General features: G+C 34.6%; 1 long non-coding RNA gene across 3 annotated transcripts in view; it reads right to left on the bottom strand.

Moving 5' to 3' along the window:
• Nucleotides 1-1911: 1911 nt before the first annotated feature.
• LOC144282968 (uncharacterized) overlaps nt 1912-15350 on the bottom strand; it is a 31219-nt gene continuing 17780 nt past the window's right edge. Inside the window, exons 2-5 of one of the 3 annotated variants that reach the window (XR_013351375.1) lie at nt 14604-14797; nt 13159-13236; nt 11553-11609; nt 1912-1949 (exon numbers count right to left, since the gene is read on the bottom strand). This is a non-coding gene — a long non-coding RNA (uncharacterized LOC144282968). Of the gene's footprint in view, nt 1950-9645; nt 9740-11552; nt 11610-13158; nt 13237-14603; nt 14798-15350 lie in introns of those variants that run through there. The other 2 variants (XR_013351374.1, XR_013351376.1) reach the window with 2 other exon arrangements.

A 15350-nucleotide genomic window follows, 5' to 3' on the forward strand; every position in this document is an offset into this window, starting at 1 on the left:
TTATTTTTAATTGAGTCTTGCAAATTGATTTAATTAGCCTAGTTTTTCTTGATTCTCAGACTGTTATATTTCAATCATTATAGGATGAAGGCTTTGTTATGCATTTAAAATTCATTTTACTCTGAAGTGAAATCTTGCATACAAAATATCACATCAGCAGCAGCATTCTGGCCCAACCATCATAATGCTAGGAGCAAGGGAAGGAGAAAGAATTTGGAAAAAATGCAACCCAACATGGACAAATAAATATCAAAATGAAAAAAAAAATTCACACTATGAGTCTTTCTTTTCATAATGTGATTATATATATATATATACACACATATACAAATCTATCTACCTACATATACACACACATACATAGTTCCACAATTTTAAAACACACTGATTAATTTTAGAATCAAATGTTGCAATCATTTGGCACAATCTAAAAAATAATAAAATTTTTAGGAATCCAACTCATTATTTAGAAGACCTAGGACAAATTTATGAAGTTTTATAATAATATTTATTTACTCAACTGAATTTTCACTTACCATTGAATCAAAATATTCAATCCTAAGCATTATCTTCCCACCAATTTACAAAACTTGTTATCAAAATATAATTATTTCAACTAAATAGAATAATAAGTGCTTTTTTTTCATCTTAACTAATATCTGTTAGTAAACAGATTTTAAGGAATAAAATTTTAGAAGTTGCTCACATTCAACAAGTATTGTTATCAGTTACTTGCATAATATTTTGTATTTCCTTATGAAAATTCTATGTCTAACCCTGCCACAGTAGAAAAACAATGCATACAAATGCATTCCATTTATGTAATTTTTAATTTTCTGATATATTTTATGATATACAGATAAATAAAAATAAAATAAATAAATAATAAAAATAAAATAAATAAAAAATAAAATAAAATAAAATAAATTTTATTTTTTTAAGAATTTATTTATTTATTTGAAAGAGAATGAAAACACAAGTGGGGGAGGGGCAGAGGGAGAAGGAGACTCTCCCCAGAGCAGGGAGCTAGATGCAGGACTCCTTCTGGGGACTCCAAGATCATGACCTGAGCCAAAGGCAGATGGTTAACAAACTGAGCCACCCAGGCGCCTCGTGAAATAAATTTTAATAACCTATTTTATAAATCTATATACCTAATATGTATGAAATATATAACATGTGAATAGTTTGTTCTCTGTGTAGTTATTAAATGTATTTTATTTCTTCTCAATATTTTCCTAAACTGATGAATTAAGGTCCTGGATGAAATGGTGCAGAATCTCCTGCAATATGATTCTTGGTTGATCTTTTATCTGTACAAAATTTTTTTTGAGTGAGATTAACCTCACTTTTATGTACTCATTCATACATAATTCTTCTGCTTTTATTATCTTTTCATTCAATTATTTTATACCAGTTAGTATCATCTGGGTTATTTGTTTGATGATTGGTTTTTGAAAACTGTCTTACACAGGGTAAAAATTGTCCCTAACAAGTAGTGGAAAGAATCCTTATTGTAAAAGCATTTAGCAGCTCTGACTGAATGAAAGGGGGAATTCCGTTATTCTTTGCAAAGATTATTTCAAAATTTATGGTTTCAAAGGATTTTTGATTCAGAATGGTTAAAGGAATCTGGTTTCAGGTGATAATATGAAATGGCATAATCTCTCAGCCACAGAATGGATTCTCTAGCTCATAACACATAAAGTATATCAATACATGTCAAAAAAAGTTTTCCAATTTCAAAATAACCACTTTCATCATACTTTGTTTCTAAACCGTCCCACCATTTTTTGTATGTATCTTTACCTAGCAAAATGTAGAAATAGCTATGTAAACAAAGTTATATTTTGTCAGAAAACAGAGTACAAAAATAAACAATTTGCACAGTTATAGGACAAATGCTCTTACACTTTAATGTGTAGCGGGAACAGTAGCAGAAGGTGAATCTAAAAATAAAGTTTAAGATCATGCACACAATTAATGGCAAGTAGGAAATTTGGACTGAATTCAGCAGTTGATGAATTTTTCAAGTCAGAAAAGTAGTTACATAATTAGAATTGAGTTTTTATTTTTTAATTTATTTTTATTTATTTATTCATGAGAGACACTGAGAAAGAAAGAGGCAGAGACATAGGCAGAGAAGCAGGGAGCCTGATGTGGGACTTGATTCTGAGGCTTTAGGATCACACCCTGGGCCGAAGGCAGGCGCTCAATCCATGAGTCACCCAGACATCCCTAGAATTGAGTTTTAAAAATATAACTGAAAACAAAGCAGAGAATTAATAAGGAGAGTCTAAAAACATAAAGGTAGGCAAATAGACCATTTTATTAGTACAAGAAAACATGGATGGAGGGCTGATAGCGATTGTAGCCTTCAGTGTGGAAAAACAAAGAAATATGGGAATATATTTCATATGTGGAATCAACAGGGCATGGTTCCAAACTGTGATATAGTGAAGGTATGGAAAAAAAGCAAAACAATAGTAACAACATGTCACTGAATTTCACTACTTAAAAAAATGTAAACAGAAAAACCCAATAGCAAGAAAAAAGTCACTGAACTTCATTACTTTAGAAAAAAAAAAAGTAAGTAATAAAAAATGTAAGCTTTAGGTTTAGAAATGGAAAGGTTATTGCAAACAGAATTAATGTCATAAAAATGATCATGAGTCTGCATTTTTCAGAAATTTTTGAGAACCATTCCATTTCCTACCTAAACAAAGCATAAAATTCTAGCATCAAACTTAATATCCTCTGGAAATAGATTCAATTCAGTACTGCCCCTCATCCCCAACCACCCAAGATCTCACATATGTAGCCACAGTATTTTACTTTTAACAATCAAAGCAGAGATATGTGGTGTTAACCTGGTTTTCTTCCATGTGGAGAGATAATGAATAATTTATATCTTTGGCTGTTCTCACACACATTCTCCAGGGTGAAGTAATGAATTATCTTGATACATTCATTAGAAGAAACTCATCATATATAGCCCACTGGCTTCTTTTTTTCTGTGAAGATCAGGCTACATACATGGAATTATGTTTTCTCTTTTGTTCCTATGCATTATAAAATTTAATTCCAGTTCATTGTGGCCTCTATTTTGATAACTAAGTCTATATAATTCTGAGTTTTAATATTGGGAATCTCTGAGGTTGTAGATCAAAATCAGCTGTTTTTCATCCTTCAATTCATTAATATTGCCATTTTTCACACATTAATTATTCATCAGTCATCTACTATGTATAGCACTGTTCTAGAGATGAAAGATCCAGAAGTGAACTTCACAGAAAGCGCTATATGAATCTCACTTGATATGTGTTGAAGGAGATATGTTGGTTCCTCACATTTTCTTTGTGTTATTTCTCAATCATTTTATAATTTGATTGAGGGAAGAGTGTTATTTATTGAATCTTTTCCCCACTGACTTACCCCAAATCATCGTGGTTTAACTACTTCTCTAAATTCGATTTCTACTGTCATGTCTTGGTTGTGTTTTTCTCTACACTTTCAACTTAGCCTTCAAATCTAACTTACATACCACTACCTCTAAACTTTGTCATTGTCAGTTAAATTATATTTTCTTTTCATGCTTCTTTAAAAGTTAATATTTTAACATTTACACTATGTCTTTTATGTTATACACAAATTAGAAACAGAGATAGATTAGAAGGGAAGAAAGAAGCAAGATATAATTTTTTATTGTGAAAAATTTGAATGTATACAAATACATACAAAATTGGATATATGTATATTTATGGCATATTGACTGGTATCTTGATTATATTGGTATATTGAAACCCCATTTAATCAATGCTCAGCTGCAACTCTTATCGCATCTGGTAGATCTATTTTATCCAAATCCCCCAATAACTTACACAAAACAATTATTTTGAAATGAAAATGGACACCTTACTATTTAAATAGCAAAAAAAATCTGGTATTGAAAAATATTTTGAAAATTTCTCTAAGAGATGAGAAATTTAAAGCAAGGAAATATATATTTCTTTTTTTCTTTCATGTCTAAAATGTCATAAACATAATATTTGAGAGACCAGTTTTCTAATTACAAAATATAAATTTGGAAACAATTTTCTTTTTTTTTTTCTTTTTAGGATTTTTTTTTTTGTATATTTTTTATTGGAGTTCGATTTGCCAACATATAGCATAACAACCAGTGCTCATCCCATCAAGTAACCCCCTAAGTGCCCATCCTCCCATCCCCCCACCCACCTCCTTTCCATTACCCCTTGTTCGTTTCCCAGAGTTAGGAGTCTCTCATGTTTTGTCACCCTTTCTGATATTTCCCACTCAGTTCCCCTCCTTTCCCCTATAATCCCTTTCACTATTTTTAATATTCCCCATATGAGTGAAACCATATAATGATTGTCCTTCTCTGATTGACTTACTTGACTCAGCATAATACCCTCCAGTTCCATCCATGTCGAAGCAAATGGTGGGTATTTCTGGTTTCTAATGGCTGAGGAATATTCCATTGTATACATAAACCACAGCTTCTTTATCCATTCATCTTTTGATGGACACCGAGGCTCCTTCCACAGTTTGGCTATTGTGGACATTGCTGCTAGAAACATCGGGGTGCAGGTGTCCCAGTGTTTCATTGCATCTGTATCTTTGGGGTAAATCCCCAACAGTGCAATTGCTGGGTTGTAGGGCAGGTCTATTTTCAACTCTTTGAGGAACCTCCACACAGTGTTCCAGAGTGGCTGCACCAGTTCACATTCCCACCAACAGTGCAAGAGGGTTCCCCTTTCTCCACATCCTCTCCAACATTTGTGGTTTTCTGTCTTGATAATGTTCACCGTTCTCACTGGTGTGAGGTGGTATTTCATTGTGGTTTTGATTTGTATTTCCCTGATGGCAAGTGATGCAGAGCATTTTCTCATGTGCTTGTTGGCCATGTCTATGTCTTCCTCTGTGAGATTTCTCTTCATGTCTTTTGCCCATTTCATGATTGGATTGTTTGTTTCTTTGCTGTTGAGTTTAATATGTTCTTTATACATCTTGGATACTAGCCCTTTATCTGATAGGTCATTTGCAAGTATCTTCTCCCATTTTGTAGGTTGTCTTTTAATTTTGTTGACTGTTTCTTTTGCTGTGCAGAAGCTTTTTATCTTGATTAAGTCCCAATATCTCATTTTTGCTTTTGTTTCCGTTGCCTTCATAGATGTATCTTGCAAGAAGTTACTGTGGCCAAGTTCAAAAAGGAAGTTGCCTGTGTTCTTCTCTAGGACTTTGATGGATTCTAGTCTCACATTTAGATATTTCATCCATTTTGAGTCTATCTTGTCTGATGTAAGAGAATGGTCTAGTTTCATTCTTCTGCACATGGCTGTCCAATTTTCCCAGCACCATTTATGGAAGAGACTGTCATTTTTCCCATGGATAGTCTTTCCTGCTTTGTCGAATATTAGTTGACCATAGAGTTGAGGTCCCATTTCTGGGTTCTCTATTCTGTTACATTGATCTATGTGTATGTTTTTGTGCCAGTACCACACTGTCTTGATAATCATAGCTTTGTAGTACAACTTAAAATCCAGCATTGTGATGCCCCCAACCCTGGTTTTCCTTTTCTATATTCCCTTGACTATTCGGGGTCTTTTTCTGATTCTGCGCAAATCTGAAGATGTTTCGTTCCAACTCTCTGAAGAAAGTCCATGGTATTTTTTTTTAAGTCCATGGTATTTTGATAGGGATTGCATTAAATGTGTAAATTGCCCTGGGTAGCATTGACATTTTCACAATATTAATTCTTCCAATCTATAAGCATGGAATATTTTTCATCTCTTTGTGTATCCCTCAATTTCTTACAGAAGTGTTCTGTAGTTTTCAGTGTATAGATACTTCACCTCTTTGGTTAGGTTTATTCCTAGGTATCTTATACTTTTGGGTGAAATTGTAAATGGGATTGGCTTCTTAATTTTCTTTCTTCAGTCTCATTGTTAGTGTACAGTAATGCCACTGATTTCTCGGCATTGATTTTGTATCCTACCACACTGCCGAATTGCTGTATGTGTTCTAGCAATCTTGGGGTGGAGTCTCTGGGGTTTTCTACGTACAGTATCATGCCATCTGTAAAGAGGGAGAGTTTGACTTCTTTGCCAATTGGAATGCTTTTTATTTCATTTTGTTGTCTGATTGCTGAGGCTAAGACTTCTAGTACTATGTTGAATGGCAGTGGTGAGAGTGGACATCCTTGTCATGTTCCTGATCTTAGGGGAAAGGCTCCCAATGTTTCCCCATTGAGAATGATATTTGCTGTGGGCTTTTCATAGATGGCTTTTAAGATGCTGAGGAATGTTCCCTCTATCCCTACACTCTGAAGAGTTTTGATCAGGAATGGATGCTGTATTTTGTCAAAAGCTTGCTCTGTATCTATCGGGAGGATCATATGGTTCTTGTTTTTCTCTTGTTGATATGATCTGTCATATTGATTGCTTTATGACTGTTGAACCAGCCTTGCATCCCTGGGATAAATCCTACTTGGTCATGGTGAATAATCTTCTCAATGTACTGTTGTATTCTATTGGCTAGTATCTTGTTGAGAATTTTTGCATCTGTGTTCATCAGGGATATTGGTCTATAATACTCCTTTATGGTGGGGTCTTTGGTTTTGGAATTAAGATGATGCTGGCCTCATAGAACGAGTTTGGAAGTATTCCATCCCTTTCTATCTTTCGGAACAACTTTAGTTGAATAGATATTGTTTCTTCTTTAAACGTTTGATAGAATTCCTGTGGGGAGCCATCTGGCCCTGGACTTTTTGATGACTGCTTCAATTTCCTCCCTGGTTATTGGCTTGTTCAGGTTTTCTATTTCTTCCTGTTCCATTTTTGGTAGTTTGTGGTTTTCCAGAAATGTGTCCATTTCTTCTAGATTGCCTAACTTATTGGCATATAGCTGCTCATAATATGTTTTTTAAATCGTTTGTATTTCCTTGGTGTTGGTTGTGATCTCTCCTCTTTTTATGGGGATTTTATTAATTTGAATCTTTTCTCTTTTGTTTTTAGTAAGGCTGCCTTATGGTTTATCTATCTTATTATTTCTTTCAAAGAACCAACTGCTGGTTTTGTTGATCTGTTCCACAGTTCTTCTGGTCTCTATTTCATTGAGTTCTGCTCCAATCTTTATTAACTCTCTTCTTCTGCTTGGTGTAGGTTTTATTCACTGTTCTTTATCCAGTTCCTTTAGTGTGAGGTTAGCTATATATCTGAATTTTTTCCAATTTTTTTGAGGGATGCTTGTATTGCAATGTATTTCCCTCTCAGGACTGCTTTTGCTGTATCCCAAAGATTTTGAATGGTTCTATCTTCGTTCTCATTAGTTTCCATGAATCTTTTTAGTTCTTCTCTAATTTCCTGGTTGACCCTTTCATCTCTTAGCAGGATGCTCTTTAACCTCCATGTATTTGAATTTCTTCCAATTTTTTTCTTGTGATTGAGCTCAAGTTTCAAAGCATTATGGTCTGAAAATATGCAGGGGACGATCCCAATCTTTTGGTATCGGTTAAGACCTGGTTTGTGAGCTCCCTGGGTGGCGCAGCGGTTTGGCGCCTGCCTTTGGCCCAGGGTGTGATCCTGGAGACCCGGGATCGAGTCCCACATCAGGCTCCCGGTGCATGGAGCCTGCTTCTCCCTCTGCCTGTGTCTCTGCTTCTCTCTCTCTCTCTGTGACTATCATCAATAAATAAAAATTAAAAAAAAAAAGAAAAAAAAGACCTGGTTTGTGACCCAATATGTGGAGTATCCTGGAGAAAATTCCATGTGCACTTGAGAAGAATGTGTATTCAGTTGTGTTTGGAGGTAAAGTTCTGCAAATATTTGTGAAATCCATCTGGTCAGGTGTATCATTTAAAGCTCTTGTTTCTTGGAGATGTTGTGCTTAGAAAATCTGTCATTTGCAGATAGCACCGTGTTGAAGTTTCCCAGTATTAGTGTAATATTATCTAAGTATGTGTTTACCTTGGTTAGTAATTGATATACTTGGCAGCTCCCACATTAGGGGCATAAATATTCATGAATGTTAGGTCCTCTTGTTGGATAGATCCTTTAAGTATGATAGAGTGTCCCTCTTCATCTCTTACTACAGTATTAGGATAAACTTTAATTTATGTGATATGAAGATTGCTAGCCCAGCTTTCTTTTGAGGACCATTTGAATGGAAAATTGTTCTACAACCTTTCATTTTCAGCCTGTATGTGTCCTTAGGTCTAAATGAGTCTCTTGTAGACAGCAAATAGATGGGTCTTGCATTTTTATCCAGTCTGAAACCCTGCGTCTTTTGATGAGATCATTTAGCCCATTCACATTCAGAGTTACTATTGAAAGATATGCATTTAGTGTCATCATAAAACCTATTCAGTCCCTCTTTTTGTGGCTTATTTCTTTGGGCATCCTCTTTCTTTTACAGAGTCCCCCTTAATATTTCTTGCAGAGCTGGTTTGTGGTCACATATTCTTTCAGTTTCTGCCTATCTTGGAAGCTCTTTATCTCTCCTTCTATTCTGAATGAGAGCCTTGCTGGATAGAGTATTCTTGGCTGCATGTTCTTCTCATTTAGGACCCTGAATATATCCTGCCAGCCCTTTCTGGCTTGCCAGGTCTCTGTGGAGAGGTCTGCGTTAATCTACTAGTTCTCCCCATATAAGTTAGGGATCTCTTGTCTCTTGCTGTTTAAAGGATTTTCTCTTTATCTTTGGAATTTGCAAGTTTCACTATTAAATGTCGATGTATTGAACGGTTTTTGTTGATTTTACGGGGGGAATCTCTCTATCTCCTGGATCTGAATGTCTGTTTCCCTCCCCAAATTAGGGAAGTTCCCAGCTATGATTTGTTCAAATATGCTTTCTGGTCCTCTGTCCCTCTTGGCGCCCTCTAAAACCCCAATTATACGTAGATTTTTCCTTCTGAGGCTGTCATTTATTTCTCTTAACCTTTCTCATGGTCTTTTAATTGTTTTTCTCTTTTTTCCTCAGCTTCCTTCCTTGCCATCCACTTGTCTTCTATGTCACTCACTCTTTCTTCTACCTCATTAACCCTTGTTGTTGGGACCTCTAGTTTGGATTGCAACGCATTTAATTGATTTTTAATTTTGGCCTGATTAGATCTATATTCTGCAGTCATGAAGTCTCTTTAATCCTTTATGCTATTTTCCAGAGCCACCAGTAGCTTTATAATTGTGCTTCTGAATTGGCTTTCTGACATCAAATTGTACTCCAAATTCTGTAACTCTGTGGCAGAGAATACTGTTTCTGATTCTTTCTTTTGTCGTGAGTTCTTCTTTCCAGTCATTTTGCTCAGTGCAGATTGGCTGCATGAGCAGGCTGAGTCAAGAATATCAACCATGATCTAAGTAAATTTCACCTTAGATGATTCTGCCAAGGTCAGAGACCAGAAATTGAAAACAAAGATCAGAATGAAATAAAACAAAAGGACCACTAAAATGAAAAACAAATTTTAAAACAAAGTAGTAAAAAAAATAAAAGGCCAGGAATCCTAAAGAAGAAGAGAGAGAAAAAAAAGAAAAAAGAAAAAAAAAAAAGGAAAAGAAGAGAAAAAAGGAGGGGGGACTGGGAAATGGTGGTTGTGACACAGTTGTAGGGGAGGGAGAATGTAGTTTACCTGAGGTGTTCTAGAGGGTGTTCCTCTTGTTTCTGAGTATATTAAGCTCTGTATGTTAGAAGATATTCAGTCCCAAATTTACATAAACCCGAAATCCTTGTAGAGGGCCCACCATTGACCACCAAAACATAAATGAGATAAAAGAAGAGACAGAATGAGAATGAGGAATTTCACAGAATGAACCAGCACGGTGTACCACTTGGTTCTGGGTGCATACTGGTCATGTTTTATAAGGTATTAACTCCCGCCATTGTACAACAAAATGAGGCAGAGAAAACAAAAAATAGAAAGCAAGAAAAACATATCTTGTCTATCTCCCAAAATTAAGTTGAGTATATTGAGGGGAATCTAGAAGTGGAAAATATATCTAGGACCTGTGATTGTAGCAATATGGAAGTAGGGCAACCCAGGTGGCTCAGGGGCATAGTGCCGCCTTCAGCCCAGGGTGTGATCCTGGAGACCTGGGGTCCAGTCCCGCATTGGACTCCCTGCAAGGAGCCTGCTTCTCCCCCTACCTGTGTCTCTGCCTCTCTCTCTTTGTGTATCTCATGAATAAATAAATAAAATCTTAAAAAAAATAAAATAATAAAATAAAATGTATATGGGGACATATAGTTTCATTAAATATTTGGCATTCCTTTTCAGTCTTTGTTTCTCAAGAAGCACTCAGACCAATTACTGAAAACTCTATGATCATGAGCATATTATTTGTAATAATCCATCGACAAATTTTGGATCTTGTCATTCTGATAACATAAGGACCAGGGCACCTTTCACTAAGAAACCTTTCAAATTCCTCACATTCTTGAAAATATATGATTTTTCTTGTCTTCTTCTGTGTCTTTATTTCATGGAATGGACCATTTCTGCTCCAAATTCTACATAGTATAAAAGAGCTGTTCAGGGTTGGAGTCTGTTTATTTACACTAATAAACTGGACAAAGGCATTTGGGGACATATATCTTTTGGAGAATTTTGACCAAATCGTCTTTTTTCTTTATCATGTCTCTCCTCAACCATTCACATTTCATGATGCTTTCCATATCTGCACCTGTCGTTGGTTCTGTGACAGATTGTCATAATCTTATTGGCATTCCCTCTATAGGTACTTGATATTTAGTTCTTTAATTTTTCTAACTTTGCTATAGGTTATCTGTGAGTCAAGAGTCATAAACTTTCCTTTCTAAATATTTGTCATTTAGGTTATGCTTTTGATTTCTCTATTCATTTTTTAAGTAAATTTAGGTGAGGAAAAAAGAAAAATATATTGAACAGAAGTTCAGTGCCCCACTGTTAACTGGAAGTCAGTGCTTACAGGTCTTGGTTTTCTTTGATTTCCTAGTCTTAATTTTTTTTTTTAATTTTTATTTATTTATGATAGTCACAGAGAGAGAGAGAGAGAGAGAGGCAGAGACACAGGCAGAGGGAGAAGCAGGCTCCATGCACCAGGAGCCCGATGTGGGATTCGATCCTGGGTCTCCAGGATCTCACCCTGAGCCAAAGGCAGGCGCCAAACCGCTGCGCCACCCAGGGATCCCTGATTTCCTAGTCTTATAATGCTTCTGTATATCCTGGATTTTTGTCTGATTATAATTACATAGTATTATAATCAATAGTAAGGAAGAAATCTAGGAAAAGTCACTATTTAAAGGTCTATTGCAGAATTTGGGTGCAGTTTTAAAATTAATTCCCTTAAATGATTGATTCAGTTAGCATTTACTGCCTAAGAAAACACACTAAAATGAATTGCACTGAAAATTAATTTCATTTTTTGTAGAATAAAATCGTAAGGAAACGATTTATTTATAGAAAATCTGAATTTTTTTTATATTTATAGAAAATTTATAGAAATTTATAAATTTATTTATAGAAAATCTGAAAATTGATCACAGAGACAGTTTCTCATTACCTTTTCAATATAGATGGAGTACATAACTGCAGGAGGGATTCCATTAATCTATTTCAACTATAACACAAGAGAAAAGTGAGATATGAAATGCTAGTAAGTTACAGGATAGCTCTAACAAGTTTCCTCCTTAGTTATATTTCTACCTTGTTTTTCTAAGTATTTGTGAAAATAATACATAGAAATAAAACACTGTGCCCTCTAACTACAGTATTTCCTGGAAAATATAAGTGAAAATGGTGACGAATATAAACTATTAGGTGAACATATATCTATGGAAATAAAGAGATTGAAACGATATTCACAGTTGTCACAAAGTCGTAGAAAATACAATATATCATAGAGACATAGAAGTCATATCATATCTTATAAAAGTTAATATGTGCATGTTAGGATGTTATTGTATTTTGCTTTATCTTTTCGTTTTAGAATTTTTTCCTAAAGATCATATGAAATATAAGTCAGAGGAAAGATAATCTAATGATTAAGATTCTCTTTCCTTCTCACTCTGGCCTTTTTTCTCACTCTGTGTGTGCATGTGCTTGCACATACTCCCTCTCTCAAATAAATAAATTTCGAAAGAGAAAAGAAATACCACACAATCCAGCAATTTTGCTTCTGAGTATTTATCTGAAGAAAACAAAAAGATTAATTTGAAAAGATATATGCACCTTGATTTTATTGCAGCATTATTTCTGATTGCTGAGACATGGAAGAAACCTAAGTGTCTATACATAGACCAAAGGATAAAGAATATGTGGTGTTTACATCTATATATTTTTTTGCCACTCATGACACATAGATGAGCCTAGAGGTTATTATGCAAAGTGAAATAAGTCACACAAAAAGGGCAAATGTCACATAATAACATTTGTACATGGAATTAAAAATATGTGTATATCTTAATCATTAGATACCAGGATCTAGCCCCAAGCTGGGCTCCCTCCTTGCCGGGTGTTCTACTTCTCCTTCTCCCTTTGCTCTTCCCACTGCTTATGCTCTCTCTCTCTCAAATGAATAAATAAAATCTCTAAAATAAATACACAGATAAAGAAATAAATTGATTCTTTAAAGTCATGGAGGCTCTTTTGTTTTGTTTTGTTTTCTTCCCTGCTATCTCAATGCCTAAAACATTGCCAGGAATGTAGCAAGCGATACATTTTGAGTAAAAACAAAACAAAACAAAAAAAAACAGTCTTTTTTGTATATGTACTTTCTTTATCATTTTGCAAGTCTACCTACATTTAAAAGCTTATTCAAAACCTACTTTAAATGAATTAGATAAGTATTATTGATCCATTAGTGAATAGTTTCAAGTTTTACATTGCTGTTTTTAACTGTATTTTTAAAAAAATATTTATTTATTTATTCATGAGACATAAAGAGAGAGGCAGAGATACAGGCAGAGGGAGAAGCTGGCTCCATGACAGATATGGGACTCGATCCCAGATCCCAGGATCATGACCTGAGCCAAAGGTAGACACTCAACTGCTGAGCCACCCAGACGTCCCTTTTAACTGTATTTATCAGAGCTTGCACTGTTCTGTATCTACATACTGTCTTAAGTTTTAGTACCATTAATTCATTAGGCATCTGAAATGAAGCTGACCTTATCTGCATAGTGATTGATACTTCTCCTTCAACTTCGATACTGAGAAATCATTTATCTTTGACATTCTTGTCATCACTTGATTCATGGTTATTGAGAAAAAGAAAAAAAATGGTCTCTAGGTTGAAAGAACATTTAAGTTTGTAAATTTTTATATATTTTTTGTCTGAGGCAAACTGTCAAAAATAAACTGTACATATTGAATAATAATTTATAGATATAGATGTAGATGTTGATGTCTCCAAAATCGTTGCTACAGTCAAAACAAAAAATATATCTATCATGTTCCCAAAAGTTCTTCCCTCCTCTAATCTCTCCCTGTTCCCTTCCTCATTTTCAAGCAACCATTACTCTGCTTTCTGTCGCTATATAGTAGTTTACATTTTCTAGAATTTTGTATAATTGGAAGCATGCAGCATGTACTATTTGTTTACTACTTGATGTCTTCTCCCACTGTCTTGTTAGAGTTGTGATTTCTTTCTCCTAGTACTACTAGTCTAACTTTGCTATTTGTCATCTATACTTAAAATTATGAGTAGAAAACTCATTGGAAATAAAAAATGTAGGACTTCTTAGCACAAGTATAAGATTTGAAGTAAAGGTAGATACATGATTACAAAAAAAGAAAAGGCAATATAACTTTCAGAAATCAACACCATGAAGATAGCAAACTTCATTATATTGATGAAATGAGCATTTGTATTAAGGGAAATTTTTGTTTATTATAACATGAATTAAGATAGGTTCTACTTTTCAAATGCTCTAAGTAAGATATACATATTAATCAGTGAACCTCTGGAGAGTATGCATTGAAATTTCTGCTTTTAAGATTCATTGATTCCACAAACTTGCTAGTTTGTGTGTATATATATATATATATATATATATATATATATATTCTTCTAAGTGTGCCTTTCATTAACTTTTTTTTTTTCTAAATGAAGATTCAGTACTGCATGTGAGCAGATACACACCCTCCCACCTCTACCCTCCACATATCCATTACTCATTTAGGTTTGGTACAAGTCTAAATTATTTATGCCAAACATACAAATACTGCTTGATTAACATGATCTGGTATGCAACTGCCTCTATATCAAGAGAGAGCACATAACTGTGGAAAATGAAGTGACCATGTAGTCAGAGTGCCCTATTGAAAGAGTTGTGATGTAGACAAAAAAGTATGCTTATTTGGGTCCATCAGCAATCTAACAGATGATAAAAGTTCTGGATTTATCATAAGCAGAGAAAGAGTGAACATGTGAGCTATATGAACAAATGACAGCGGCTAGTCATTTTATACTACTTTCAATCTAATAAGTTAACCTATTACTGTTTTATTGATGATAGATGGAAGACACAAAACTCCTGACACATAGGCAAAAGAGTTTTTCAATCAAGGTACCATAAGCAGCATGAGTCTCGTTAGCATTGATTCCTCTTACCTCAAGTCCAGGAGGAATGATGCAGAAAGTAGATGATTATTGCACGTAATGTACAGCATCACATCTGAGAAACACTGAATTTGTTAACACTCTTTCAAAAACACTCTTTTGTAATGCTCTTTCCAAAGCAAGCTTGGTTCTTCTTCTGGGAGAAACATTACCTCAATCTTCAAGGTTTTTAATGTAAACACAACCTTGAGAAATGACCCAAATAAAGAATGGTCATGATTTTGCATTCTTGTCATACTCAGAAAAAAAGTAGAAGCATGAGAAAGCCATAGTATATTGTATCTTTAATTAGAAATTACTCCAGTAGACCATGTCATCCACCACAGTACTGCCAGAGGTCTTCGCTTAGGTCACATGTAAACCACATGAGATCGTTCTTTAGGCCAGTTGACAGAGGAAGAAAAAGAATAGTTTTGATTCATACATCAGTTAGTTTGTTGTATATGTATACAGATTTTTTAAATGGGTTGCTATTATAAAATAGCATAATTCATTTGTGTGCCTGAAGGACTAGTGAGGAGAAAAAAATATCTTCCAGGTAAGCATAGTTCCAAGCAGTGAATATGGTGTAGAGAGAGAATTGACCAGATGTAAGACTATGACCTGATTCAGGGTCATTGGTAAATAGCTTACCAAATTAATCCATGGCCTAAAGGAAAAAGATTGAAAGTTTGGTGACATGAAGACCCACAGAGGAGACATACAGGTGGAAATATGAAAAGGTACCAAAAGCATGAC

The sequence above is a fragment of the Canis aureus genome, chromosome 14 (genome assembly GCF_053574225.1).
Source record: "Canis aureus isolate CA01 chromosome 14, VMU_Caureus_v.1.0, whole genome shotgun sequence".
NCBI classification, from domain to species: domain Eukaryota; kingdom Metazoa; phylum Chordata; class Mammalia; order Carnivora; family Canidae; genus Canis; species Canis aureus.